At 34.8% G+C, this 25287-nt stretch overlaps 1 protein-coding gene and 1 long non-coding RNA gene across 2 annotated transcripts in view; both read right to left on the bottom strand.

The window, feature by feature from the left end:
* LOC129744210 (tensin-1) overlaps positions 1–25287 on the bottom strand; it is a 357316-nt gene that overhangs the window by 256361 nt on the left and 75668 nt on the right. The gene's annotated exons all lie outside the window — the stretch shown is intronic.
* Positions 5558–25287, bottom strand: part of LOC129744225 (uncharacterized) — a 73999-nt gene continuing 54269 nt past the window's right edge. Inside the window, exon 3 of the long non-coding RNA XR_008736858.1 lies at positions 5558–5588. This is a non-coding gene — a long non-coding RNA (uncharacterized LOC129744225). The remainder of the gene's footprint in view (positions 5589–25287) is intronic.

Here is a 25287-nt window from a genome sequence, read left to right as displayed (position 1 = left end):
AATTTTGAAAATTTTGAAAATTTTGAAAATTTTGACAATTTTGACAATTTTGACAATTTTGACAATTTTGACAATTTTGACAATTTTGACAATTTTGACAATTTTGACAATTTTGACAATTTTGACAATTTTGACAATTTTGACAATTTTGACAATTTTGACAATTTTGACAATTTTGACAATTTTGACAATTTTCACAATTTTCACAATTTTGACAATTTTGACAATTTTGACAATTTTGACAATTTTGACAATTTTGACAATTTTGACAATTTTGACAATTTTGACAATTTTTACAATTTTGACAATTTTAACAATTTTGACAAATTTGACAATTTTGACAATGTTGACAAATTTGACAACTTTGACAATTTTGACAATTTTGACAATTTTGACAATTTTGACAATTTTGACAATTTTGACAATTTTGACAATTTTGACAATTTTAACAATTTTGACAATTTTGACAATTTTGAAAATTTTGACAATTTTGACAATTTCGGCAATTTCGGCAATTTTGTAAATTTTTACAATTTTGACAATTTTGACAATTTTGTCAATTTTGACAATTTTGACAATTTTGACAATTTTGACAATTTTGACAATTTTGACAATTTTGACAATTTTGACAATTTTGACAATTTTGACAATTTTGACAATTTTGACAATTTTGACAATTTTGACAATTTTGACAATTTTGACAATTTTGACAATTTTGACAATTTTGACAATTTTGACAATTTTGACAATTTTGACAATTTTGACAATTTTGACAATTTTGACAATTTTGACAATTTTGACAATTTCGACAATTTTGACAATTTTTACAATTTTGACAATTTTGACAATTTTGACAGTTTTGACAATTTTGACAATTTTGACAATTTTGACAATTTTAACAATTTTGACAAATTTGAAAATTTTGACAATTTTGACAATTTTGACAATTTTGACAATGTTGACAAATTTGACAATTTTGACAATTTTGACAATTTTGACAATTTTGACAAATTTGACAATTTTAACAATTTTGACAATTTTGACAATTTTGACAATTTTGACAATTTTGACAATTTTGACAATTTTGACAATTTTGACAATTTTGACAATTTTGACAATTTTGACAATTTTGACAATTTTGACAATTTTGAAAATTTTGACAATTTTGACAATTTTGACAATTTTGACAATTTTGACAATTTTGACAATTTTGACAATTTTGACAATTTTGACAATTTTGACAATTTTGACAAATTTGACAATTTTGACAATTTCGACAATTTTGACAATTTTGACAATTTTGACAAATTTGACAAATTTGACAATTTTGACAATTTGACAATTTTGACAATTTTGACAATTTTGACAATTTTGACAATTTTGACAATTTTGCCAATTTTGACAATTTTGACAATTTTGACAATTTTGACAATTTTGACAATTTTGACAATTTTGACAATTTTGACAATTTTGACAATTTTGACAATTTTGACAATTTTGACAAGTTTGACAATTTTGACAATTTTGACAATTTTGACAATTTTGACAATTTTGACAATTTTGACAATTTTGACAATTTTGACAATTTTGACAATTTTGACAATTTTGACAATTTTGACAATTTTGACAATTTTGACAATTTTGACAATTTTGACAATTTTGACATTTTTGACAATTTTGACAATTTTGACAATTTTGACAATTTTGACAATTTTGACAATTTTTTCATTTTTGTCATTTTTGTCATTTTGGTAATTATTGTCAATTTGGTGATTTTTGTCATTTTTGTCAATTTTGTTAATTTTGTCATTTTTGTCATTTTTGTCATTTTTGTCATTTTTGGCATTTTTGTCATTTTTGTCATTTTTGTCATTTTTGTCATTTTTGTCATTTTTGTCATTTTTGTCATTTTGTCATTTTTGTCATTTTTGTCATTTTTGTCATTTTTGTCATTTTTGTCATTTTTGTCATTTTTGTCATTCTTGTCATTTTTGTCATTTTTGTCATTTTTGTCATTTTTGTCATTTTTGTCATTTTTGTTATTTTTGTCATTTTTGTCATTTTTGTCATTTTTGTCATTTTTGTCATTTTTGTCATTTTTGTCATTTTTGTCATTTTTGTCATTTTTGTCATTTTTGTCATTTTTGTCATTTTTGTCATTTTTGTCATTTTTGTCATTTTTGTCATTTTTGTCATTTTTGTCATTTTTGTCATTTTTGTCATTTTTGTCATTTTTGTCATTTTTGTCATTTTTGTCATTTTTGTCATTTTTGTCATTTTTGTCATTTTTGTCATTTTTGTCATTTTTGTCATTTTTTTCATTTTTGTCATTTTTGTCATTTTTGTCATTTTTGTCATTTTTTGTCATTTTTTGTCATTTTTGTCATTTTAGTCATTTTTGTCATTTTTGTCATTTTTGTCATTTTTATCATTTTTGTCATTTTTGTCATTTTTGTCATTTTTGTCATTTTTGTCATTTTTGTCATTTTTGTCATTTTTGTCATTTTTGTCATTTTTGTCATTTTTGTCATTTTTGTCATTTTTGTCATTTTTGTCATTTTTGTCATTTTTGTCATTTTTGTCATTTTTGTCATTTTTGGCATTTTGTCATTTTTGTCATTTTTGTCATTTTTGTCATTTTTGTCATTTTTGTCATTTTAGTCATTTTAGTCATTTTAGTCATTTTAGTCATTTTTGTCATTTTTGTCATTTTTGTCATTTTTGTCATTTTTGTCATTTTTGTCATTTTTGTCATTTTTGTCATTTTTGTCATTTTTGTCATTTTTGTCATTTTTGTCATTTTTGTCATTTTTGTCATTTTTGTCATTTTTGTCATTTTTGTCATTTTTGTCATTTTTGTCATTTTTGTCATTTTTGTCATTTTTGTCATTTTTGTCATTTTTGTCATTTTTGTCATTTTTGTCATTTTTGTCATTTTTGTCATTTTTGTCATTTTTGTCATTTTTGTCATTTTTGTCATTTTTGTCATTTTTGTCATTTTTGTCATTTTTGTCATTTTTGTCATTTTTGTCATTTTTGTCATTTTTGTCATTTTTGTCATTTTTGTCATTTTTGTCATTTTTGTCATTTTTGTCATTTTTGTCATTTTTGTCATTTTTGTCATTTTTGTCATTTTTGTCATTTTTGTCATTTTTGTCATTTTTGTCATTTTTGTCATTTTTGTCATTTTTGTCATTTTTGTCATTTTTGTCATTTTTGTCATTTTTGTCATTTTTGTCATTTTTGTCATTTTTGTCATTTTTGTCATTTTTGTCATTTTTGTCATTTTTGTCATTTTTGTCATTTTTGTCATTTTTGTCATTTTTGTCATTTTTGTCATTTTTGTCATTTTTGTCATTTTTGTCATTTTTGTCATTTTTGTCATTTTTGTCATTTTTGTCATTTTTGTCATTTTTGTCATTTTTGTCATTTTTGTGTCATTTTTGTGTCATTTTTGTGTCATTTTTGTGTCATTTTTGTGTCATTTTTGTGTCATTTCTGTGTCATTTTTGTGTCATTTTTGTTCCATTTTTGAGTCATTTTTGTGTCATTTTTGTTTCATTTTTGTGTCATTTTTGTGTCATTTTTGTGTCATTTTTGTGTCATTTTTGTCATTTTTGTCATTTTTGTCATTTTTGTCATTTTTGTGTCATTTTTGTGTCATTTTTGTGTCATTTTTGTGTCATTTTTGTGTCATTTTTGTGTCATTTTAGTGTCATTTTTTGTCATTTTTGTGTCATTTTTGTGTCATTTTTGTGTCATTTTTGGGTCATTTTTGTTTCATTTTTGGTTTATTTTTGTTCCATTTTTGTGTCGTTTTTGTGTCATTTTTGTGTCATTTGTGTGTCATTTTTGTGTCATTTTTGTCATTTTTGTCTTTTCTGTCATTTTTTCTATTTTTGTCATTTTTGTCATTTTTTGTCATTTTTGTCATTTTTGTCATTTTTGTCATTTTTTGTCATTTTTGTCATTTTTGTCGTTTTTGTCATTTTTGTCATTTTTTGTCATTTTTGTTGACAGTTTTGAAAATTTGGAAATTTTGACAATTTTGACAATTTTTACAATTTTGACAATTCTAACAATTTTGACAATTTTGACAATTTTGACAATTTTGACAATTTTGACAATTTTGACAATTTTAACAATTTTGACAATTTTGACAAATTTGACAATTTTGACAATTTTGACAATTTTGACAATTTTGACAATTTTGACAGTTTCGACTAATTGGGCAGTTTTGACAAAAATTTGGAAATTTTTGAAGTCATGCAATGATAAGTGATGACTTACAATTAGCAACTCATTTCAACTTTAATTGAACAAACACGATCTAGAGTCAGAAATGGTTCACATCAACAATTTTGCTAATTTAACGTGACTAATACATAAACCAATAATACGTGACCTCAACGACTACGGAAGTCTGTTTTGGGTCGGTTTGTTTTTGGTGGGTGCGTGTGCTCCAAAAAGTTGTTTTGATCTGTTCTGGCATACCAGACACACGCACTTTGTGCGGCAGCCAGCAGCGGTTGTTTAAAACGAAAAAAAAACGCTAAAACAATCACTTTGGAGTGATGTTTATCTATAGAGCTGGACTTCAACTGAGCAAATTGCGTCAATTTGGTCTTATCACGCGCACACTTGCTTACCTGTCTCAGTTCCACCTGGGCATACTCGCCACTAGCCGATGCAGAATCATCCAACTCCCCCGCACTGCTCGCCGTATCGGTGAAATCCGTATCACTGTACTCGGACCCTGTTAGATAACAGGGCTCGTAGAGGTATTGCTTACGCCGAATTTGAACACTTGGAGCTTTGTTGGTGCTGCTGACACTGGCCAGCAGCTCTTCTTTGCGATCCCCCAGACCCGGAGTAATGGTTCGGGCCGATTCGCCATCTGATTCCGTTTCTACCCCGGCGGCCTTAGCCTGTAGGGATTTGCACCGGATGTCGTTGTTATTGGCTTCTGCTGGAATCACTTCCACAACACTTCCAGGCTCCACCTCCGAATTCGGCCGATGGTGGAAATCTACCGGCACCTGGATATCTTTCAACACTTGAACCTGTTCATCCCCACTACTGATAACACTCATATGCCTCGGGTCCCTCCCTAAGGGACCACCCCCGGAGATATCACAGATCTGAAGCCTTCGCTCATCCGGCAACTCTTCCTTTTCCCGATGCTTTTCTTTGGTGATCACTTCCTTGATCTTGACATTCCCCCCACCGTCGACATGATCTTCCGGTTCTTCCTCCCGCGGCACTTCCTCCACAACCTTCAACTCCAAACTGCGCCGATTCTTGCGCTTCTCCGCGATCTTACTCTGCTTCCTGGGGATCCCACTGGCTGGCGATTTCCGGGTATCTTTGGCCTTGTACTGTCCGGCGATCTTACCGGCACTTTTCGTAGACGACGCTTCACTGAGCGGTTCAACGCCGGCCGGCAGCTCATCCAGACTACGCCTCAACTTCTGGCCCGGATTCAGCAGCTCAAAAATGGCCGGAAAGGCACACTGCAACCCACCCTCTTTCAGCTGCTGGAATATCAGGTACGAGGTGTACGAGGTGTCCGTGTAACGGGACTTGGGCTGCAAGGGAGACATTTGTATATGAAAAAAGGAATTCAAAAATCGTCCGAAAAGTCCTTCGTTTCGTTTCAATAAGATTTTTCGCGTTTGACTAAGAAGATGGCACCGAACTGACTAAGTCTAGTCAAAAGATTGGTTGCCCACAAAATTCGCACGCAAACAGTGATGTTTCTGGTCAAGCGGAAGACACAAATACACCAGTTTTTTTTTCGGACGGCGACGACGACGTCACCCCGAAATCTTATCTCCCGGTTGTACTATCTCCCGAAACCCGAAAAAGAAGTTCAAAGTATGCTAGCCGATTCCGGAATTTGTTTGTTTGGACGTTGACAAGCCAGCCACAGTCGAAAACTACGCGCCCTGATAAGAGGAACGTTTCTCCTCTTTTTCGTTTTTGGTTGAATGGAAATTTTCATTTGTGATTATTTACGGAAGCGTGTTTCTGCCGCGCCGCCCGACTGGAGGTGTGATTAGGCAGGCGTCTGGCAGCTGCTCTTTGCGCGTCGAATCGATGGAAATTCATTGAAAAAAGTGTGGATTAGGCTGCTGGTACAACCGCTACCGGGTTTTGACCCAAGAAAATCAAACATTAATAATTGCAATTTTGTCATTTTTGTCAATTTTGTCAATTTTGTCAATTTTGTCAATTTTGTCAATTTTGTCAAATTCGTCAATTTTGTCAATTTTGTCAAATTTGTCAATTTTGTCAATTTTGTCAATTTTGTCAATTTTGTCAATTTTGTCAATTTTGTCAATTTTGTCAATTTTGTCAATTTTGTCAATTTTGTCGATTTTGTCAATTTTGTCAATTTTGTCAATTTTGTCAATTTTGTCAATTTTGTCAATTTTGTCAATTTTGTCAATTTTGTCAATTTTGTTAATTTTGTCAATTTTGTCAATTTTGTCAATTTTGTCAATTTTGTCAATTTTGTCAACTTCGTCAATTTTGTCAATTTTGTAAATTTTGTCAATTTTGTCAATTTTGTCAATTTTGTCAATTTTTCAATTTTGTCAATTTTTCAATTTTGTCAATTTTGTCAATTTTGTCAAATTTTGTCAATTTTGTCAATTTTGTCAAATTTTGTCAATTTTGTCAATTTTGTCAATTTTGTCAATTTTGTCAATTTTGTCAATTTTGTCAATTTTGTCAATTTTGTCAATTTTGTCAATTTTGTCAATTTTGTCAATTTTGTCAATTTTGTCAATTTTGTCAATTTTGTCAGTTTTGTCAATTTTGTCAATTTTGTCAATTTTGTCAATTTTGTCAATTTTGTCAATTTTGTCAATTTTGTCAATTTTGTCAATTTTGTCAATTTTGTCAATTTTGTCAATTTTGTCAATTTTGTCAATTTTGTCAATTTTGTCAATTTTGTCAATTTTGTCAATTTTGTCAATTTTGTCAATTTTGTCAATTTTGTCAATTTTGCCAATTTTGTCAATTTTGTCAATTTTGTCAATTTTGTCAATTTTGTCAATTTTGTCAATTTTGTCAATTTTGTCAATTTTGTCAATTTTGTCAATTTTGTCAATTTTGTCAATTTTGTCAATTTTGTCAATTTTGTCAATTTTGTCAATTTTGTCAATTTTGTCAATTTTGTCAATTTTGTCAATTTTGTCAATTTTGTCAATTTTGTCAATTTTGTCAATTTTGTCAATTTTGTCAATTTTGTCAATTTTGTCAATTTTGTCAATTTTGTCAATTTTGTCAATTTTGTCAATTTTGTCAATTTTGTCAATTTTGTCAATTTTGTCAATTTTGTCAATTTTGTCAATTTTGTCAATTTTGTCAATTTTGTCAATTTTGTCAATTTTGTCAATTTTGTCAATTTTGTCAATTTTGTCAATTTTGTCAATTTTGTCAATTTTGTCAATTTTGTCAATTTTGTCAATTTTGTCAATTTTGTCAATTTTGTCAATTTTGTCAATTTTGTCAATTTTGTCAATTTTGTCAATTTTGTCAATTTTGTCAATTTTGTCAATTTTGTCAATTTTGTCAATTTTGTCAATTTTGTCAATTTTGTCAATTTTGTCAATTTTGTCAATTTTGTCAATTTTGTCAATTTTGTCAATTTTGTCAATTTTATCAATTATGTCAATTTTGTCAATTTTGTCAATTTTGTCAATTTTGTCAATTTTGTCAATTTTGTCAATTTTGTCAATTTGGTCAATTTGGTCAATTTTGTCAATTTTGTAAAATTTGTCAATTTTGTCAATTTTGTCAATTTTGTCAATTTTTTCAATTTTGTCAACTTCGTCAATTTTGTCAATTTTGTCAATTTTGTCAATTTTGTCAATTTTGTCAATTTTATCAATTTTGTCAATTTTGTCAATTTTGTCAGTTTTGTCAATTTGGTCAATTTGGTCAATTTTGTCAATTTTGTAAAATTTGTCAATTTTGTCAATTTTGTCAATTTTGTCAATTTTTTCAATTTTGTCAATTTTGTCAATTTTGTCAATTTTGTCAGTTTTGTCAATTTTGTCAATTTTGTCAATTTTGTCAATTTTGTCAATTTTGTCAATTTTGTCAATTTTGTCAATTTTGTCAATTTTGTCAATTTTGTCAATTTTGTCAATTTTGTCAATTTTGTCAATTTTGTCAATTTTGTCAATTTTGTCAATTTTGTCAATTTTGTCAATTTTGTCAATTTTGTCAATTTTGTCAATTTTGTCAATTTTGTCAATTTTGTCAATTTTGTCAATTTTGTCAATTTTGTCAATTTTGTCAATTTTGTCAATTTTGTCAATTTTGTCAATTTTGTCAATTTTGTCAATTTTGTCAATTTTGTCAATTTTGTCAATTTTGTCAATTTTGTCAATTTTGTCAATTTTGTCAATTTTGTCAATTTTTTCAATTTTGTCAATTTTGTCAATTTTGTCAATTTTGTCAATTTTGTCAATTTTGTCAATTTTGTCAATTTTGTCAATTTTGTCAATTTTGTCAATTTTGTCAATTTTGTCAATTTTGTCAATTTTGTCAATTTTGTCAATTTTGTCAATTTTGTAAATTTTGTCAATTTTGTCAATTTTGTCAATTTTGTCAATTTTAACAATATTTAAAATTTTGCCAATTTTGTCAAATTTGCCAATTTTGTCAATTTTGTCAATTTTGTCAATTTTGTCAATTTTGTCAATTTTGTCAATTTTGTGAATTCTGTCAATTTTGTCAATTTTGTCAATTTTGTCAATTTTGTCAATTTTGTCAATTTTGTCAATTTTGTCAATTTTGTCAATTTTGTCAATTTTGTCAATTTTGCCAATTTTGTCAATTTTGTCAATTTTGTCAATTTTGTCAATTTTGTCAATTTTGTCAATTAAGTCAATTTTGTCAATTTGTCAATTTGTCAATTTTGACAATTTTGTCAATTTTGTCAATTTTGTCAATTTTGTCAATTTTGACAATTTTGACAATTTTTTCAATTTTGTCAATTTTGTCAATTTTGTCAATTTTGTCAATTTTGTCAATTTTGTCAATTTTGTCGATTTTGTCAATTTTGTCAATTTTGTGAATTTTGTCAATTTTGTCAATTTTGTCAATTTTGACAATTTTGACAATTTTGACAATTTTGACAATTTTGAAAATTTTGACAATTTTGACAATTTTGACAATTTTGACAATTTTGACAATTTTGACAATTTTGACAATTTTGACAATTTTGACAATTTTGACAATTTTGTCAATTTTGTCAATTTTGTCAATTTTGTCAAATTTGTCAAATTTGTCAATTTTGTCAATTTTGTCAATTTTGTCAGTTTTGTCAATTTTGTCAATTTTGTCAATTTTGTCAATTTTGTCAATTTTGTCAATTTTGTCAATTTTGTCAATTTTGTCAATTTTGTCAATTTTGTCAATTTTGTCAATTTTGTCAATTTTGTCAACTTTTTTCAATTTTGACGTTTTTGACAGTTTTGACAATTTTGAAAATTTTGACAATTTCGACAATTTTGACAATTTTGACAATTTTGACAATTTTGACAATTTTGACAATTTTGACAATTTTGACAATTTTGACAATTTTGACAATTTTGACAATTTTGACAATTTTGACAATTTTGACAATTTTGACAATTTTGACAATTTTGACAATTTTGACAATTTTGACAATTTTGACAATTTTGACAATTTTGACAATTTTGACAATTTTGACAATTTTGACAATTTTGACAATTTTGACAATTTTGACAAGTTTGACAATTTTGACAATTTTGACAATTTTGACAATTTTGACAATTTTGACAATTTTGACAATTTTGACAATTTTGACAATTTTGACAATTTTGACAATTTTGACAATTTTGACAATTTTGACAATTTTGACAATTTTGACAATTTTGACAATTTTGACAATTTTGACAATTTTGACAATTTTGACAATTTTGACAATTTTGACAATTTTGACAATTTTGACAGTTTTGACAATTTTGACAATTTTGACAATTTTGACAATTTTGACAATTTTGAAAATTTTGACAATTTTGACAATTTTGACAATTTTGACAATTTTGACAATTTTGACAATTTTGACAATTTTGACAATTTTCACAATTTTCACAATTTTGACAATTTTGACAATTTTGACAATTTTGACAGTTTTGACAATTTTGACAATTTTGAAAATTTTGACAATTTTGACAATTTTGACAATTTTGACAATTTTGACAATTTTGTCAATTTTGTCAATTTTGTCAATTTTGTCAAATTTGTCAAATTTGTCAATTTTGTCAATTTTGTCAATTTTGTCAGTTTTGTCAATTTTGTCAATTTTGTCAATTTTGTCAATTTTGTCAATTTTGTCAATTTTGTCAATTTTGTCAATTTTGTCAATTTTGTCAATTTTGTCAATTTTGTCAATTTTGTCAATTTTGTCAATTTTGTCAACTTTTTTCAATTTTGACGTTTTTGACAGTTTTGACAATTTTGAAAATTTTGACAATTTCGACAATTTTGACAATTTTGACAATTTTGACAATTTTGACAATTTTGACAATTTTGACAATTTTGACAATTTTGACAATTTTGACAATTTTGACAATTTTGACAAGTTTGACAATTTTGTCAAATTTGTCAAATTTGTCAATTTTGTCAATTTTGTCAATTTTGTCAGTTTTGTCAATTTTGTCAATTTTGTCAATTTTGTCAATTTTGTCAATTTTGTCAATTTTGTCAATTTTGTCAATTTTGTCAATTTTGTCAATTTTGTCAATTTTGTCAACTTTTTTCAATTTTGACGTTTTTGACAGTTTTGACAATTTTGAAAATTTTGACAATTTCGACAATTTCGACAATTTTGACAATTTTGACAATTTTGACAATTTTGACAATTTTGACAATTTTGACAATTTTGACAAGTTTGACAATTTTGACAATTTTGACAATTTTGACAATTTTGACAATTTTGACAATTTTGACAATTTTGACAATTTTGACAATTTTGACAATTTTGACAATTTTGACAATTTTGACAATTTTGACAATTTTGACAATTTTGACAATTTTGACAATTTTGACAATTTTGACAATTTTGACAATTTTGACAATTTTGACAATTTTGACAATTTTGACAATTTTGACAATTTTGACAGTTTTGACAATTTTGACAATTTTGACAATTTTGACAATTTTGAAAATTTTGACAATTTTGACAATTTTGACAATTTTGACAATTTTGACAATTTTGACAATTTTGACAATTTTGACAATTTTGACAATTTTGACAATTTTGACAATTTTGACAATTTTGACAATTTTGACAATTTTGACAATTTTCACAATTTTCACAATTTTGACAATTTTGACAATTTTGACAATTTTGACAATTTTGACAATTTTGACAATTTTGACAATTTTGACAATTTTGACAATTTTGACAATTTTGACAATTTTGACAATTTTGACAATTTTGACAATTTTGACAATTTTGACAATTTTGACAATTTTGACAATTTTGACAATTTTGACAATTTTGACAATTTTGACAATTTTGACAATTTTGACAATTTTGACAATTTGACAATTTTGACAATTTTGACCATTTTCAAAATTTTGACAATTTTGACAATTTTGACAATTTTGAAAATTTTGACAATTTTGACAATTTTGACAATTTTGACAATTTCGAAAATTTTGACAATTTTGACTATTTTGACTATTTTTACTATTTTGACAATTTTGACAATTTTGACGATTTGGACAATTTTGACAATTTTGACAATTTTGACAATTTTGACAATTGTGACAATTTTGACAATTTTGACAATTTTGACAATTAAAACAATCTGAAATCGGAATCTGAAACTTGAAACTGAAATCTGAATCTGAAATCTGAATCTGAAATCTGAACCTGAAATCTGAATCTGAAATCTGAAATCTGAAATCTGAAATCTGAATCTGAAATCTGAATCTGAAATCTGAATCTGAATTTTGAAATCTGTTATCGGAAATGAAACTGAAATTTTTTTTTTTCCTTCCGTCAAAACATCTCCATTATTCGCATCCAAAAAAGGGTTTAACCAAACTGGTTAAACGTCAGATCTGATGTTGAGACAGGGCCAAGTCAAACACATGTCGGTACATTACCGAATGACAGGCTGCTTGAACCCAAGGTGCTTCTGTTGTTGTTGTTAAGTCTTCCCCCGTTCGAATCGAGCCGTCGAGGGGCCCCTCGATGTTGCGGTTTGTTTACTGTTGGTTCAGCGATTTTAACCTCTTATCAACGGCACTGCGGCAGAGCTTGATGTGCAACAACTCCTGCACTCTCTCGATCGCCAGTTCATGCTAATGGATTTTTGCCCATTCGTCTTGCGAAAGTGAAAAGCACGCAAAATGTCCTCTCAGAAAAGGGGGGGGGACCCCGAATCATGTAAGTAACAGTGTGTCTGTTCGATGTTTGTTTTGAAGAAACCAAACAAAATTTCAATTCGCTAAAAACAAACGATGGCAACAAGTGTGAGGTAACAAGTAGCGGGCAAACAGATGGCAGACTCGGAAATATTTAAAAATGTTTACTTCGAGGTGAAAAAAAACCAAAGCGACACTTTTTGAAGGATAGATCTCCAGAGGCTTTCTCGAAAATAAAACGGCGAATTCCGATACCTAAATTTAAATTTAGCCCAAAAATTCGAACCACCACTTCTGTCAAAACGAGCCCGATAACGGGAACCCGAAATTGAAACTAATCAATGCATTAAACCGAATATTGGTTTTGCTCTCTCGAACAAGTTTAATAAAAACAACAACAACAAGTTGAATCTCATATCAACGTGGGAGGTCTCGCCGTTGAATGTTGAAGCAGCCAAAAAAAAAACCGGTGCTGTTATCTCGAACTTTTTAAACAGCGCGAATCGACATGAAATCCTTTCAAGAAAAAAAAGGAGCAACAACGTCTTGGGGTGATGATGATAAAACCCATCATCATCTGCAGAGAGCACAGAGTTCGAAAGTTGATGACAAACTCGTGACCATAATTAGCATACATAAAACTTACTGCGAATTGGTTGATTTTTTTTGTTCGGGATAAAATTATTGCCCTAGCAGCAGTACGGTGCGACTTGATTGATTCAATTTTTCTTAAATTTATTTTAAACCATTTGCTTAAGATACCCAATGAAAATAACAATTTTCATTTATTTACACGGTTTTCCGTCTCATGACATAACCTGATGAACAATATTCCTTGCATCCCACATTGGTCTAACAATTCTCGCAACATGTTCTGCCCAGCCTTTACCACCTTCTAGATACTGGGTTCGCAGTAGAGTCGCGCGAGTCCGGGGTTCATCCTGCGCCTCCACACTCCTTCAAAATTCTTAACACTCGTCGCTCGAATGCTCCGAGTGTGTGCAGGTCCTCCTCGAGCAATATCCACGTCTCTTGCCCGTAGAGGACAACCGGTCTTTTTGATTGTGGAGTCCATAGTAGGCACGATTTCCGCTGATCATTCGTCGCCGGATCTCACGGCTGGTGTCATTGTCTGCGGTCACCAGTGAGCCGAGATAGATGAAGTCTTCGACTATCTGCAGCTAGTCGCAGCTAGCAAACTAGAAAAGACTTAGGAGACAAAAGAAATAATACTTGCTTCTTTTTAAGACATTCGTCACCGCATCTCATACTTCAATCGAAACAGCTATGAAAAGACGAGGGTTGACTAGACTAGTACCATGCTGATAGATAGAACCATTTATGCAACAAGTCCATCGAAGTGCTGCTTCCACCTTGTGGTCACCTCACGAGTGTCCGTCAGGATACCTCCGTCCTTATCCCGGCTTATTTCGGCTTGCTGTTAATGGCTGTCTTGATAGTATCCCAACAGTCCCCGAGATGTGCTGCGTCTAGCTTGCCCTCTGCCGGCAGCACTGCTTCGAGTGATTGCGCGTACACTGCCGCGACCTCAGGTTGCTTCATTCGTCGACAAGGTCTGACGACGATGATGTCCAAGAAGTGCCGGCCGTCTATCAAAACGTGGTCGATCTGTGATTGAGTTTGGTACGGTAATCTCCACGTGTATTTGTGTGGGAGGCGGTGCTGGTTAAAGGTAGGGGAACATGTCCTATTATGCGCCACCTAAGCGAATCGCTGATTTTCTATGTATTCCACGTACAAATTGTGTTAAAAATGGGTGTAATCGTTGAAGAAAAGTGTTTTCTACAAATTCCTATGATTTTTCATTACTCAAATTGCTAAAGTTTCTTCAAAAACATGATTTTTAAAAACCATATTCAAAGCCACAGAACAAAACTGTGTTGCGAATACGCGCCGCTGTGTATTCAATACGCGCCTAGCAGCCGAACACACCCGAGAGCAGCCGAAGACCGAAAACACACCAATACTTACAGACACTTTGACTGAAAGGAAAATCAAAATGGACTAATAGAAATTTAACAAAATATGAAAAATAGATTTTTTGAGCTGAATTAACGCTCAAAATATGGTTTTAGACTTTTTGTTCATTTTCAATGAAAATTGGCCTTTTTGAAAAATTAATGCTATTTTCAGACTACTACGATTGGCGCGTTATACACAGCGCATGGGCCGTGATAGAACATACCCATGAAAAGCATACCTAAGCGAGTTCAGTATGATTTTTAGCATAAAATCATAATTTAGATTCTCCTCTATCGATGTGTCAGAAAATATTGTCTTATTCGTTTTTCTCTGCTTGGTGACACCTTATTAAAAGTGTTTTAAAATTTAGATCAAAATGAAGAAAAACCTAAATTGTGAAATTATCACGACACAGGGGCATTTTAAGGAAAAATTCATACTTGCCATGACCAATCACAGCATTTAAAACAAATTGGTAATATTTTGCAGGCTTAAAATGTTTCAGATTCTTCAAAACAAGAGTGGCGCGTATTAGCCACATGGGGCGTTATATGAACTTTTCCCCTACTACGTACGGCCATCAGTTTGGAGGCGCCAAAATCTATGAGTCTCAGGCAGTTTTCGTTGGTCAACTGGTACGTGCTGAATTCCTTCTCCCGGCCCACTTGAGCGTTGAAATCTCCTATATGATTTCATTCCTCTTGATTTCATGTTTTGTGCAGCGGTCGTATCCACGTTCCAGCTGCGCGTAGAATTCGTCTTTGTCGTCACCGGTACTTCCGAGGTGAGGTTTCTGCACGTTAATGATGCTGATGTTGAAGAACTGGGTCTTGATTCTCAACCGGCACATCCGTGAGTTGATCGGCCACCACCCGATCACGCGCTTATGCATCTGGTAGGTAGGCATGACCCTCACGAATCGCGAGTCGGAATTCACGATCGCGAACTTTCGACACCCCATATGGAGTACCGCAGGGTAGTCATCTTGGACCCTTCTGTTAGAAGCTTTTGTGAATGACTTTAGTAAAACTCTTCAATCCGACATTCTGCTTTATGCTGATGACCTGCAGCTGTTTAGGAATACTACGACAACCAGTGGTCGGAAAATCGCTCAAGAAAAGCAATCAGGAATGGTTTCTAGCTAGAATGATGCTACCTCCGAGTGCTGTGATACGCACGTGGTAAAAGTACCCATTGAATATATGTATGTCGAAAATCAACACTTACTTGATACAAGAAGATATACCATGCCACCGGAGGCTACCGTTGCTATTCGTCACGTGGCTAATCGACGGTGATCGACATACTTGATGATACATTTTGAACGTCGCTCCCTCAATCATTCCCGAACGTCTATCCTCGCATCATTGTTGATAATGCACGTTATTAATGTTTCAAAAGAAAAAATCTGAATAAATACCAGGACCACATGTTCAAAAAAGCTGTAGCACATGCTGGACAGTTCATTGCGGTTACCTAGTCATGATTTTGTCCTTCTAGGCAAAACGAAAAATAAAAAATCATCTGATAGCCTACATAGATCGCTCAGAACTGATACATATCAGTTATGATCCTAAAGGTTGAAAGTCGTTAGGGGAAGGAAATCAGCATCGAGACGTTCGTTGCTGATAGTCTGCGTCCTTTTTTACCTCATCATGTATCGCAAAAGTGTTTCAAATACAGAAGCGTCGTTGTCATGCATGATTGTTTGTATGATTTGGTTGAAGAAGGAAAATTTGACTGCTTTGATTTTTTGGCTCTGAATGTAGTCAAGCATGGTTCAGTGAAAATGATTGATTTTCGGAAGCATGACGACAACGTCAGTTCCTCTGATTACCTTTTCACCATACTGCATATGCAATCCATCTCACAGATAGATGTTGTGAACGTTTTAACTCAGTGTATCTTTTTAATTCTGATATGTAAGGGTTGGAGTCACTATATGAAATCAAGGTGTCATCGGTAAAGAGCCGAACTTTACCATGTGTATTCATTTGTGGAAGATCGTTGATAAAAAAAACTAGAAAAATCAGCGGGCCTAGGATACCTCCTTGTGGCACTCATGTTGTGATGAACCTTTTGCCACTTGAGCATGCTTTCAGAGGCACTAATTGCTGTCGAGCTTTTAGGTAGCTTTCAACTAACCGATTGGGCTGGCCTCGTATACCACTCCATTTCAATTTTTGCAACAGCGAGGCATAGTCTATTGTGTCGAATGCTTTCCTAAGGTCCAAAAACAGGGCACCAGCGTAGTTACGACAGTCCAGATCGCCATATACGTCTTTCAGGAGTTCAGTAGTGGCTGATAGAGGACTACATTTCTTTCGGAATCCATATTGGCGTAGACTCGATAGGAACTCGCTTATTGTCGTGATAGGAAGTTTTTTTTGTCAGAGTTTTGTTCAAGACTGAGAGCGGTGCGTTCGGTAGTTCGAAATGTTTGAGATGACTCCAGGCTAGAAAATAGGAGTTACTGGGGCTAGTTTCAATGAGTCGGGATAGACTCCGTTTCCGACCATTTCATTGAGGATACCTGTCAGAATATTGCATAAATAGTCGTTGATGCTGTTCGATAGTTGTGCTGGATCCACCATTAGCGCACGTGTTCGGCAGAATGTTCAGCAGCGCTTCTGCAAATTCTGCGTTTTATTGGTGGTGCTGGACGATACTTTCACTAAACTCTTGGACATCTTTGTTGGTACCAGGCCAGTTTGCAGAGACGGACAAAGTAAACAAATAGAAAACTTCTATCACTTTTCTCGCAGAAGTCAAAGTACTCGCGGTTCTGACCTAGGAATTGACGGCTCACAGACAGGACTTGAACCCGCAATTTCCGCTTCAGTACTGTGAAGCATGATATTTCCACGGAAACCACCCATCATAATATGCTGACTCTCGACCGGCTTAACAGCCAGCTCGCTAGGCTGGTGTGCTCCAACTGACGCAGACACTCTAACTACTCTGCTCATGCCAACCGTTCGGTGAATGCTCACCCACATAGTTGTGTTATACATAAATCCCCGGAACGCACTACGTCACCAACACCAAGCTGCTACCTATCGGCTGTGCTCTCACTGTCGGAATGGAGGGGATTGAGTGCCGCCCCAAAGGGCTGCGTATTTGTGCTGTGCTGACTTATTTGGGCCCCACACAAGTACAACGGCGCGTTTGCCAATTACACCACGGTGAACGTGACGAGACAGGCTTCGGAAAACCCGAAGCAATCGACCATTTGCGTGCTCGGCTAAAATCCCGAGTAGATGGATGGTGACTGATGGAAACAACAGAGAAATCAATAAATAGTGGGCAAAGAACACAAGCGAGATATACATCGGGTGCATCGATAGTAGATTAGCAGTCGACCGATGGAGCTGGATGTGCACGCATGTTGAAACCTATTTCGTCACGTTCACCGTGATGTAATTGGCTAACGCGCCGTTGTACTGAAGCGGAATCTGCGGGTTCAAGTCCTGTCGGTGGGCCGTTGTAACTTTTTTCGCAAAATTCATTATTTTAACTTATACCTTCTATCGTCTTTGGAAATGTTATTGTTTTAAATTTATTTTCAAAAAAAAAAAATCAGGGTTTTCTTTTATTTAATGTTACTTATTTTCGAAAGTTATTTAAAAAACGAAAGGTGACAGAGAAAACGCTAATTACACCCATATTAATTAATTTTTCAAAACCATTTTGAATGAAAAGACTTAATTGGTTCCTTGCCTAATATTTTATATTGATGCTGATGATTTTTAATGACATAAATCATCTTTAATTTTGTCATGACCTTATCGGTTTTTTATGATTAAATTGATTAGAAATAAAGTAATGAACACTAGGTTTTAAATTTTTTTGCAAATTCTGGCCAATTTGTTGGCAAACAACTCTTTGAGATCAAGTAATATTCCATTACTATGGAAAAATCATTTTTTGAAATAAAAATTTTATTTGGGAAAAATCTCTATGGGGGAGTCGGGGTGGGGGCTTGAACCCCTTAACAAAATACCCTTAATTAAAATATAGCAAAATTTCATGGATGAGTTTTAAACCAATGCGAAACTTTTAAGACCCCACATCCCAGATCTTATCCATTCTCCCACTCCCCTTACAATATTTTTGCTAACATGCAGAGGTAACCTCGGCCTCGAAGCACAAAATTGATCTTTTGTCCCATTCTACCTTTTCAAACCTATCTCTTGACTATAAGGACGTGGCCGGCGCCGTTATTGATGTTCAAAAAGAGCATGAATTTTGGGCAATCAATTTACAGATAGTTAACATTTTTTTTCGAATCACAGCGCCGATGTGGTCTAGTGGATAGGCTGGCGCGAGTCTGGTATTGGTACGCCAGGCGTACTGGGTTCGATTCCCGGTATCGGCAGGAAAAACTTTTGGGTTCGAATCCCATAAGCGGGCCGACAGGTAAGATGTGTTTCATTATATAACTGACTATATAATTGGAATGTTCAATCAGATGCCAGCTGGCCAGGTATATACACGGATGCCGGAATACCTGTAAGTAAACTAGCCCACCTGATTGATTCGTTCTTCCAAAATATACCTATATCAACACCCGCAATACATTCACCACATAACAGTTCATACGAAGCCATGGGGTCCGGGTATGGTGGCGCGCTGCATTGGAGATTTGTCGAACCTAATAATCTAAGGAATGTATGTGAACCCATACTTAGGCAGAAACTGCGGTGAATCCGTGCACCCATGGTGGATAACCAACATACAACATACATACATACAGTTAACATTTTTTTTCGAATCTACAAAAACAAACTCCAAGTAGATCGATAAATATTGTCAAGAATTGATTCATTTTCTCCTTTTACCAACATAGCCAAAACATGTAAGCATCCTGGAAAATGAAAGACTTGCGTCCTTCATTTTTCTCTTCATCTTTATATCAGTTACTTTTCTATGTGCATTGCAAAGATTACTACAGTCAGTCCAATCAGGTGGTAAATACCGCAAAAAAATACTTGAACAAGGATAGGAATAAAGCTTGGAGTTCCCTACCAAATGCATCATATTCAATAACTTCAAATTAAAATCATACAATGCAAAAGTAATCGTAAAAACTATTAAATTTCACCAAAAAGGTTACCGTCGATAGAACCAATTCTTCACTGATTCGGAACCGTATACATAGCTAAAGTTAGTAGGAGCCAGACTGATGTTGTTTTGATACCGAAACTTACTGAAACCGAGGTTTCTGAAGCTGATTTGTACACTTCACAATTTTAAACACATTTCCGGTTATTTTCAACCGGATTCGGTACTGATTCTCCCTCATTTAATTTTTTTTCTTCCTCAGTTAGAACGACTTTTCTCGGAGCAAAAATTTTTAACGTCTCCGCGAGTCAACGCCTTCTCGAACTCCGTTAAATACTGTAAAACGTTGATTGTAATTAAATTGAATTTCTATTCGTAATCCAATGAATGAGACAAAAATGTGTTTAAAAATCTTCCCTTGAGTCTAATTGGAAAACACAGCTTAGCATGTCTGTTAAAACCTAAGTGATACATGTAAGGCACTAGTTGAGAATCCACCTCGATTTGTAAACATCGCTGAGGCAAAACCGTTTAATTTTACTTTTGTTTTACACCGGGGAAAAAAAAGGTAAAGAGTAATGTGGAAAACGGCTTTTCGAAAGAAGAACATTTTTCCGGCAACTGAACTCTAGTAGCAGCAGCAGCACGAAAGGTTGAAAACAGAACGTTCATTTTCATTTATTTTTGCTTCTTGCCGAGGAAGTAAGAAAAAAGCGATTTAAAAAAAAACACCAAGCGGAAAAGATTGATTGCATTTGCTGCTGCTGCTTGAGATAGAGGTGGATTAGTTTTTCATCAATTTGGGTAATGCAGTTGCTGCACTCTGTACTTCATCACCTTGATCTTGTTTTTATGATCTTAACTTGTTAGTTTTTCCATCTCCCCTCTTTGCATCGGTTTTCAGAAAAAAGTAAAGCAGATGCAATCCGGTCTCTTTTGGGTTTTCCTCTTTCTCTATGTTGAAGTAAACTTAGGAAAAATATAAAAAAAAAACTCCCAGAACAAAACAGGAAAAAATCATTCAAATAAGTTTCCGAAAAAAACAACTGCTGCTGTTGCTTCCATTTATCTTTAGTGAAGTTTATGCTCGATTTTGTTTTATGAACTTCAACGTTCGCCCTTAGGGCAGGAAACGAACGTTCAAACGTATTGTGGAGGGTTCTTCTCTATGCTATACACATTAGACTGAGTTGATTTGGCGTCATTTTTGAATTTCTCAAACTGAAAAAAAGCTTCATTTTCGGTTCAAAACTTATCCATAATTTTTTTCAGAATTTTCAAGTAACATTTACATGAGTAAATTTGGACTTTTAGGTTTCTATGAGAAAATTGATGTATTGTGTACGGAAAAATGAACATCATTTTTGTTTCTTCTGTGGAACTGAGCCTGCTCATGATTTTTGTACCAATTTATAAATTCTGTAAAGAAATTTTCCGCTGAATAACTTTGTCCAAGATCGTAACTACGTATCAAGTTAGGAAAAAAGTCATCAGCTTTTCAACAGGGGTATGTCTTTTGGAATTGAAAAACAATAAACTCGATTGACATCACTGCTGGTGCCTCGCGAAGTATCGGATGACAAGGAGTCATGCAATATCTCGCTAGGCAACCAGCAGTGATGTCAATTTAATTTTTTGTTTTTCAATTCCAAAAGACATTTCCCTTTTTAACAGCTAATAACTTTTTTGTTTTGTTGTTTAAGGGAAAATTTCTAATAGAGAATTTAAAAATTGGAAAAATCGAAAGCGAAAAGAAGCAAAAGAGTTTTATTTTTTATTTTTTGTGCTGCATATGAAAGTGCTTTTTGAAGCTGGTAAGATGTTGTTTAGCAATTTATGCGAACTTTTTGTCAACTTTAAATCCCTGATCACACTGACATGACACTAAGAACAAAAATTCAACCATTTTCTGTCTAATTTTTTTGTCAAAATTTGCAGGTACGCAATACCGACGGCAGGTGGCGAAACTGAAAAATTTGACAAAAAATGCCCTGTAGGAAAAATGTACCTGTTTAGCCCGATTTTATAGTAGAAATTGTCTGTTTTTTTTAAGTTGGGTGACATTTCCTAACTGGCATAGCATTTCTTCAAATCGATCGATGCGCACTCTGGAATCGACATTGCGTACTGTTGGAAAAATTATCCAAAAAACGAAATCGAGTGTCCAGTCAGTATGGTCAGTGTTTAAAGTTTATTTAGCTACTTGAAAATTGAGCTGAAAAGAAGTTGTATTTGCATACTAGATTAAGCTGATCAAACCTGATAGAGGAATGTTATCCGAACTTTTGGTTGCTTGGGTAAAGTCGTGAATTGAGAGTCGAGAGTTGAGAGTTGAGATTCGAGAGTCGAGAGTAGAAAGTCGTGAGTCAGGAAAAATTCTAGAGTCTGGAGTCGGGCGTCTAGAGTCTAGAGTCTTGAGTCTAGATTCTAGATTCTAGAGTTTAGAGTCTAGACTCCAGAGTCCAGAGTCTAGAGTCTAGAGTCTTGAGTCTTGAGTCTAGATTCTAGAGTTTAGACTAGAGAGAGTCGATAGTCGTGAGTCGAGAGTCGAAAGTCGAAAGTCGAAAGTCGAGAGTCGAAAGTCGAAAGTCGAAAGTCGAGAGTCAAGATTCGAGAGTCGAAAGTCGAAAGTCGAGAATCGAGAGTCAAGAGCCGAGAGACGAGTGACAAGAATCTAGAGACGAGAGTAGAGCATCTGGAGACAATTTGTCTTTTGAGTTTTGAGATTCGAATGTCAAATGTCGAAAATGGCGAGACGAGAGTCGTAAGTTGAGAGTTGACAGTCAGTCTAGTTTCGAGAGTCGAGGGTCGAGAGTCGAGGGTCGAGAGTCGAGGGCCAAGAGTCTCGTCTAGAGTCGAGAATCGAGAGTCTCGTCAAGAGTCGAGAGTCGAGAGTAGAGAGTCGAGAGTCGAGAGTAGAGAGTCGAGAGTCAGGAGTCGAGAGTCGAGAGTCGAGAGTCGAGAGATGAGAGATGAGAGTCGAGAGTCGAGCATCAAGAAGGGAAGTTGAAAATTGTTGGTTAGTCAAGAGTTAAGCATCGAAAGTTGTTCTTCGAGTTCCAAAACTCGAATAACAAGTCCAAAATGGCGTGCCAAGATTTGTGAATTGAGAGTCGAGAGTCAAGAATGTCGAGAGTAGAGAGCCGAGAGTTGAGAGTAGAGAGTAGAGAGTCGAAAGTCGATAGTCGAAAGTCGAGAGTCGAGTGTCGAGAGTCGAGAATCGAGATTTAAGATTCGAGATTTGAGATTCGAGATTCGAGAGTCGGGAGACGAGAGTCTAGAGTAGAAATTCGAGAGTCAGTAATCGGGCGTCATAATTCTAGAGTCTAGAGTCGAAAGTCGTGAGTCGGGCGTCGGGAGTCTTGAGTCTAGAGTTTAGAGTCTAGATTGTAGAGTCCAGAGTCTAGAGTCTATACTCTAGAGTCCAGGTCTAGAGTCTTGAGTCTAGATTCTAGAGTTTAGAGTCGAGAGTCGAGAGTCGAGAGTCACGAGTCTAGAGTCGAAAGTCAAAAGTCGAGAGTCGAAAGTCGAGAGTCAAAAGTCGAGAGTCGAGATTCGAGAGTCGAAAGTCGAAAACGAGAATCGAGGGTCAAGAGCCTAGAGACGAGTGACAAAAGTCTAGAGACGAGAGTCGAGCATCTGAAGGCAAGTCGTCTTCGAGTTTTGAGATTCGAATGGCAAATGTCGAAAATGGCGAATCGAGAATCGTAAGTTGAGAGTTGACAGTCGAGAGTCGAGAATCAAGAGGCGCGAGTTTGAAATCCAGAGTCTAGAGTCGAGAGTCTAGATTCTAGTGTCGAGAGTCGAGGGTCGAGAGTCGAGGATCGAGAGTCGAGGGTCGAGAGTCGAGGGTCGAGAGTCGAGGGTCGAGAGTCGACAATCGAGAGTCTCGTCAAGAGTCGAGAGTCGAGAGTCTAGAGTCCAGAGTGGAGAGTCGAGAGTAGAGGGTCGAGAGTCAGGAGTCGAAAGTCGAGAGATGAGAGATGAGAGTCGAGAGTCGAGAGTCGAGAGTCGAGAGTCGAGAGTCGAGAGATGAGAGTCGAGAGTCGAGAGTCGAGCATCAAGAAAGGATGTTGGAAATCGAGGGTATTGGTTAGTCAAGAGTTGAGCGTCGAAAGTTGTTCTTCGAGTTCCTAAACTCGAATATCAAGTCGAAAATGGCGAGCCGATATTCGTGAGTTGAGAGTCGAGAGCCGAGAGTCTAGAATGTCGAGAGTAGAGAGTCGAGAGTTGAGAGTAGAGAGTAGAGAGTCAAAAGTCGAAAGTCGAAAGTCGAAAGTCGAGAGTCGAGAGTCGAGAATTGAGATTCGAGAGTCGACAGTCTAGAGTCTGAAATCTAGAGTTTAGAGTCTAGAGTCTAGAGTCTAGAGTCCAGAGTCTAGAGTCTTGAGTCTTGAGTCTAGATTCTAGAGTTTAGAGTCGAGAGTCGAGAGTCGCGAATCTAGAGTCACGAATCTAGAGTCGCGAGTCGAGAGTCGCGAGTCGAGAGTCGAGAATCTAGAGTCGGAGTCGAGAGTCACAGGTCAAGAGTCGAGAGTCGAAAGTCGAGAGTCGAGATTCGAGAGTCGAAAGTCGAAAGTCGAAAATCGAGAGTCAAGAGCCGAGAGACGAGTGACAAGAGACTAGAGACGAGAGTCGAGCATCTGGAGACAAGTCGTCTTTTGAGTTTTGAGATTCAAATGTCGAATGTTGAAAATGGCGAGTCGAGAGTCGTAAGTTGAGAGTTGACAGTCGAGAGTCAAGAGGCGAGAGTTTGAAATCCAGAGTCTAGAGTCGAGAGTCTAGATTCTAGTGTTTAGAGTCGAGGGTCGAGAGTCGAGAGTCGATAGTCGAGAATCGAGAGTCTCGTCAAGAGTCGAGAGTCGAGAGTCTAGAGTCCAGAGTGGAGAGTCGAGAGTAGAGAGTCGAGAGTCAGGAGTCGAGAGTCGAGAGATGAGAGATGAGAGTCGATAGTCGAGAGTCGAGAGTCGAGAGTCAAGCATCAAGAAAGGAAGTTGGAAATCGAGGGTGTTGTTTAGTCAAGAGTTGAGCGTCGAAAGTTGTTCTTCGAGTTCCAAAACTCGAATATCAAGTCGAAAATGGCGAGCCGAGATTCGTGAGTTGAGAGTCGAGAGTCGAGAGTCTAGAATGTCGAGAGCCGAGATTCGAGAGTTGAGAGTAGAGAGTAGATAGTCGAGAGTCGAAAGTCGAAAGTCGAAAGTCGAAAGTCGAGATTCGAGAGTCGAGAATTGAGAATCGAGATCCGACAGTCTAGAGTCTGAAATCTAGAGTTTAGAGTCTAGAGTCTAGAGTATGGAGTCCAGAGTCTAGAGTCTTGAGTCTTGAGTCTAGATTCTAGAGTTTAGAGTCGAGAGTCGCGGGTCGAGAGTCGAGAATCAAGGGTCGAGTGTCGAAAGTCGAGAGTCGAAAGTCGAGAGTCGAGATTCGAGAGTCGAAACTTGAAAGTCGAGAATCGAGAGTCAAGAGCCGTCTTTTGAGTTTTGAGATTCGAATGTCAAATGTCGAAAATGGCAAGTCGAGAGTCGTAAGTTGAGAGTTGATAGTCGAGAGTCGAGAGGCGAGAGTTTGAAATCCACAGTCTAGAGTCGAGAGTCTAGATTCTAGTTTCGAGAGTCAAGTGTCGAGTGTCGAGGGTCAAGAGTCTCGTCTAGAGTCGAGAATCGAGAGTCTCGTCAAAAGTCGAGAGTCGAGAGTCCAGAGTGGAGAGTCGAAAGTAGAGAGTCGAGAGTCGAGAGTCGAGAGGCGAGAGTCGAGAGATGAGAGATGAGAGTCGAGAGTCGAGCATCAAGAAGGGAAGTTGAAAATCGAGGGAGTTGG

Source organism: Uranotaenia lowii, chromosome 1 (assembly GCF_029784155.1).
Source record: "Uranotaenia lowii strain MFRU-FL chromosome 1, ASM2978415v1, whole genome shotgun sequence".
In the NCBI taxonomy this organism is placed as follows: domain Eukaryota; kingdom Metazoa; phylum Arthropoda; class Insecta; order Diptera; family Culicidae; genus Uranotaenia; species Uranotaenia lowii.
Note: the sequence above shows the minus strand (reverse complement) of the source record. Positions and strands in the feature narration are given on the sequence as shown.